Source organism: Sinohyriopsis cumingii, chromosome 14 (assembly GCF_028554795.1).
Source record: "Sinohyriopsis cumingii isolate HCF-2022 chromosome 14, ASM2855479v2, whole genome shotgun sequence".
Taxonomy (NCBI): Eukaryota; Metazoa; Mollusca; class Bivalvia; order Unionida; family Unionidae; genus Sinohyriopsis; species Sinohyriopsis cumingii.
In genome coordinates, this window is record NC_142974.1 from 54,660,804 (window position 1) to 54,666,803 (window position 6,000).

Here is a 6,000-nt window from a genome sequence, read left to right on the forward strand (position 1 = left end):
GTAAACTAAGCCAAGCTTGGTATCCTAGGAGAGGTAGAGCGTAAAACTAGAAATTTGTCAAAAGCGTTATTTAATGCAGGGTCTAATTTTTTTCTCTGTAAAGGTCAATGAGGTGACACTATTTTTGTTAAAGTATTATTGAAATATTTTAGTAGAACTGTGTAGTATTATTAATCATATCTGACAATGTTTAATCTGTGTATTGCTATACACAAACAGTATGGAGAAAGCTAACCTGAAGCTTTCATCCTCACACTAAGGACTTCATCAGCAGACTTATTTAATTTATATTGACTGTTAGCATCACTTGATGGAATGGTCTGCTAATGAAGTCCTTAGTGTGAGGATGGTAGCATCAGATTTAGCTTTCTCTATGACGTTTGTGTCTGTGATTTAACAGTTAAAACTGTGTCAAATATTAAGATAGGCTACATATGGCAGCCAGTATAACTGATGGAGAAACAAGGCAAAACCCTGCTAAGAGCCACCAATTCATGCAAGCTACTGGAAGTTTTCATATCAACACACATTGGATGAGCTGGGGCATACAAAAATCAACACAATTTACTTTGAAATGATTGATGATAAACAAATACAAGTTAATATAACATGATCCCTTCTCAAAAGCAGCATTACTAAAAACAAAGGGCATTGTATATGTTCATATTTATCGCATATAAATATTATCCTTTCTAGTAATAAATTTTTAAATCTAAAAAAATAATTAACTATGTCAATAAATAAATAAATAAGCGGCAAAGTAAGCTTGAATAATGAAATACATAAAAAAAAGATAAACTGGAAAGTAAGTTTGAATAAATAAATAAACAAAAATAAATAAGTTGAAAATAGGTTTCAATAAATGAATTTAAAGATAAGTTTCAATAAATGAATTGAAAGTTAAGTTTCAACAAATTAATTGAAAGATAAGTTTAAAACAATTAGTTAAAAGGTAGATTTAAATAAATAAATATATAAATAAATAAATAAATAAATAAATTGAACAATAAGTTTGAATAAATAAATAAATAAATTGAAAGATAGTTTTGAATAAATAAATCAAATTACTTAATTAATCGAAAATTAAGTTTGGATAAATAAATAAATAAATTGAAAATAGGTTTCAATAAATTAATTGAAATATATTTTTATTAAATGAATTGAAAGATAAGTTTCAATATACTAATTGAAATATACGTTTGAATGAAAAAATAAATCAGTACTTACATGGAGAAGAAATATCTTCCAAGAATGCAGTGTTCCTGATGTCCATAAGATATTTTTCTCTATTTTTCAAAGTAAGTACTTATGAGACTGACCTCCAATATCCGAAGAACCGTTCTTCAATGTATTTTCACCAGTATAACATAGAAGCTCTCCTCAGCAAGGAATAATGAACTGCAAGCAGACAAACCCCTTACATACTCATTCCCTATTGAACTGAACGCACTGATTGGCCACTCATTAAGTACAAGGCTTGACAACTGTAATGTCGTAAACACCTATCCCAGACAAAGGGTACTCCTAGGAAAAAAACAAAGCTTGGGATGTCTAAGGTATACTGGGGACTCATTAACTGGGATGTCTAAGGTATAATGGGACTCATTAATTGGGATGTCTAAGGTATAATGGGACTCATTAATTGGGATGTCTAAGGTATAATGGGACTCATTAATTGGGATGTCTAAGGTATACTGGGGACTCATTAATTGGGATGTCTAAGGTATACTGGGGACTCATTAATTGGGATGTCTAAGGTATACTGGGGACTCATTAACTGGGATGTCAAAGATATACTGGGGACTCATTAATTACTGCTAAGAGTTGCTTCGTGATTGTTCCAGAGCTAAACAAATAGACCGCAAAAAAAAAAAACAAGCGCTTAATGTTGAAAGGGACAGTAAATGAAAATTATAGATTTTCATCATCGAATTGGACACAAGACATGCATATACATTAGGTACCTATATTACTGAAATTTTATATGAAATTGGAATTGCTTATCAATTAACAATTTCCATTGGACATTTAGATTCTTTATTATTATTATTATTATTATTATTATTAATTTCTTTTCAATAAATATTTTTAAACAAGATATTTAACAGTGACTAGAAGGACGGCTATTTTAAGTTCTTAATATCAAGGCTAAAACATGCATTTATCACAAGTAACGGGAATTCTAACATTTAACGTTGTAATTATTAGCTAGAGATTGCAATATTCAGGGGTTCCGTTTTAAGAATAGCTTGATTTTATAAGCACACAACACCAATGGGACATTATTCTAATGTCTATTATACATTCTGTATAATAGATCAATGATCATTAAATATGTCAATAATAATGTTCGACTTCTTGCAAGAATCATGCATCATTATAAATCAAAATCTAACGTGGACCACGTTTCTTGCTTGAAGCAGAACTGTCTTAAAAATGAATATTTACTATTTCTTAAGAGGACTGATCATAATGTATCAGCAATGACCGTAACTATCGTTTATGAAATGTAATGCTGATGTTGATTGATTTGCTTATATTAAAATGCAGTGTGTTAAAAAAATGTATATTTCACAATAATTGAGTAGTTTTACCATTTATGGAAAAGAGTAATAAAGCAATGTTTATTTTCTAGATAATGCCACGTTAAATGCATTTACTGCTGAAATGCCATAGAAGCCTGGGAAAGTATATGCAAGGCAACATTGAGAAGGAAACAACATAGAATATATCGTGTATGCATAGTAGTATATAAAAGGAATATATCATACATACAAATTAATTAATATGTGCAAATGCATGTATCCTTTATACATAATAATCTGCATATATATATATATATATATATATATATATATATATATATATATATATATATATATATATATATTGTATACAGAGTAATTTGTATATTAATCTTTTACATATATATAGTAATTAATATACGAAATACTGTATACAGTATATTGTAATGTATAAATGGAAAATATCTTGTATGCATAGTAATCTATATATATATATATATATATATATATATATATATATATATATATATATATATATATATATATAGATATATATATACATATTTATATATATATATATATATATATATATATATATATATATATATATATATATATATATATATATATATATATATATATATATATATATAATATGTTTTATGCATAGTAATTTACATATAGAATATATCTTGTACAAAAACTAATGTATATATGGACCATACCAGGCATTTAAATGCATGATTGCTTGGTAGATTCTTTAAAAGTTTACTTTTTGGGCCAAGAGTGGTTAATTTTAATTTTGAATTTCATGACAAAGCTTCAGTATTATTAAACATTTAAAGATCTGCTCCACCAAATAGTTGCATGGTTGATTTAGCGGGTATATAAACTAATGAAACCAAGATTTGCCAGTAGGCAGAAGTTCACAAGTTCAGCGAAAAGTATGTTTATTTTATTCCAACTGAGTCTGTATAAGTAGAAAACTGAAAAAAGTCCTCAAGCTTTTAATCGACACAAAAAACAGGCACTTACAATAAAAAAGTATGAATTACTAAAATACAACAAACGATACAATATGGTATTACAATATAAATGAAGTGTCGTTCGGTGTTCTCAATGCGTTTCAGTGATTCGGTGCGTTTCGGTGTTTCTATGTGCTGTTGTATATGTGGTTTACTTGGAGCATGCAGGTCAAAACTTACCCAAGCTAAACCGTACCCAAGTAAACAATTTCTCAAAACTTAACAAGTCATAACATACACAAATTAAAGGAAGCCCCAAAGTCTTGAGGTCCGGAGATTTGCCGTTTTTTTTTTATATGTTGAAAGTTCCGTATGCCACTAAATCCAACTTCGTAAGTTGTGAACATGGACGGCTGGTTTCAGCTTGCTTCGGTTTCATCGATATAGAAAAGATGCTTTGAATAATGCTAGAACACACTGGCCTTTGAATTTCATTTGGTATTGAGACCCCTTTATTTAATTTAATTTGGTATAAGCCTAATTAGATAGATAGATAGATAAATAGATAGATAGATAGATAGATAGATAGATAGATAGATAGATAGATAGACAGACAGACAGACATATAGCTAGATAGATAGATAGGACATTAGATCTGGCATATGAAAAGGCCAAATACAAATCAACGCTTTTATTGCATCAAGCACCATAAGTGAATAACATCATGTAATCGCTGCTCATAATCAAAGTTGCCGAAAACCAATTTTGATTTTGATGGATTATTGTAGGTTTGCAATTTATTTATTTTTTAGTTCATTTTCTCGCTATGTGCTGATGTGGGTAATGTAACAGTTTAATGTTAAATGAAATTTGTATATAGTTAGATATTTTATATTGCTATTTAAAATCACTAGCATTTAACAAAAAGTGACTCAGAAGATAATTATCATCGATGATTCAAGCTGATCAGCTGTATAGATGATCATGTAAACGCTTAATTGTCCCAACTTATAATTTATTAGCTTTATGCCTGTGATAATATACTTTTCTTTTCTTTTTACTTTTGTTGGTGAACTGCAAATAATATTATAAATTATTTGTAATTATCTCATAAATCGGTTACATTGGGGTTTGATAACACTTTGATTTTTTGAGTAAGTTTTCACTTTGGTATGTTTCGGCGTTCATATGTACCTTTGAATTGCTGCATTTTGAACTAAGTACGTTTTGACTTGGGTATGTTTCAGTCAAGGTAAGTATTGACTTGGGTATGTTTCGCCTTTCACTCCTCATGACACAACCATCCATGTACCCTGGGCCATCGGCCAGAAAACCGACGACTCAAGCTACAGGATGTAAATTGTACACATTGTCAATAAAGTATTTTCCCCTTCCGCCAGTTATCCAATATGTCCATTTAGTTGTAATAAAGTATCCTGTTTCCATAGGTTTCTAGAGTAAGTATGATGTAGAGCTTTCTAACAATTTTCAATGTTTTCCAATATCAAACACTTTTCAAACAATCATCAGACTTACAACAGTTTTCCAAATAAGATACGACGATAAGGTCATGGATTTTTTTCGTGCCTGCATCCAGCAATCCAGTTTACAAGCCACAAGACTCCAGATCGTCTGAAACCTAAACCCCTTTGGTGTGAATAGCAACATGTAACATACAGGTTTAAAATATGACCTCAAAGTAGCGCAATAAAAACAAAGAACCAGCAACATTGCCTCCCCTCCCCCCAAAAAACAAACACAACAAAATACAGATGTTAATATCACATATAGATTTCTTAAACTTCTGTAATTCATTTAATAGTTATTCCTGAAAATGTGTTCAGTAAGTTGCAATTCAGAATGCTTTTATTTTATTTAACTAATATACGCTTTGATTTCATTTATTTTATTTATCAATTGAACTTAGGACTTCTTTTTTTGGTAACATTATGAAAATTTTGTTAAAAAAAAATTCTTGTACAATTTATCTGAGATATGCTTCCATAAGTTTGAAATATTTACCTATACAAATTTTAATTCGTTTACTTTGAGAAGATTTGCGGCTGCTATGTGTATAAATGTAAATGAGGTCACCTTTACGTTGGAAATAAAAAATAATCTATTTCCAAAAAGTAATGAAAAAAGAATCGAACATTTAGAAATAATATTATAAACTTGCATATAAATATCTCAAAATGCACTTTTGAAAATTAATAAAAGTGTGCCCTCACGGGGATTGGAACACATAACCACTGACACATATGGTTTAATTAATAATACGCCTAACCGTCTAAGATATCGATCATTCACCAACTTTCGACCAAATGTTGTGTGTGTGTATGTGATTTAGAATTTTAACATAGCTTTAACAATTTGTCAGTCATATTGCTACGTTGTCTGCAATGTGGCATGATGTCCCACCCAGTTATATTATCCCGACACCAGGCCGACAAGTCCTAACACTAACCTCTTAATGCTGAGCACCAAGCGAGGCAGCTGTTAGTATCAAT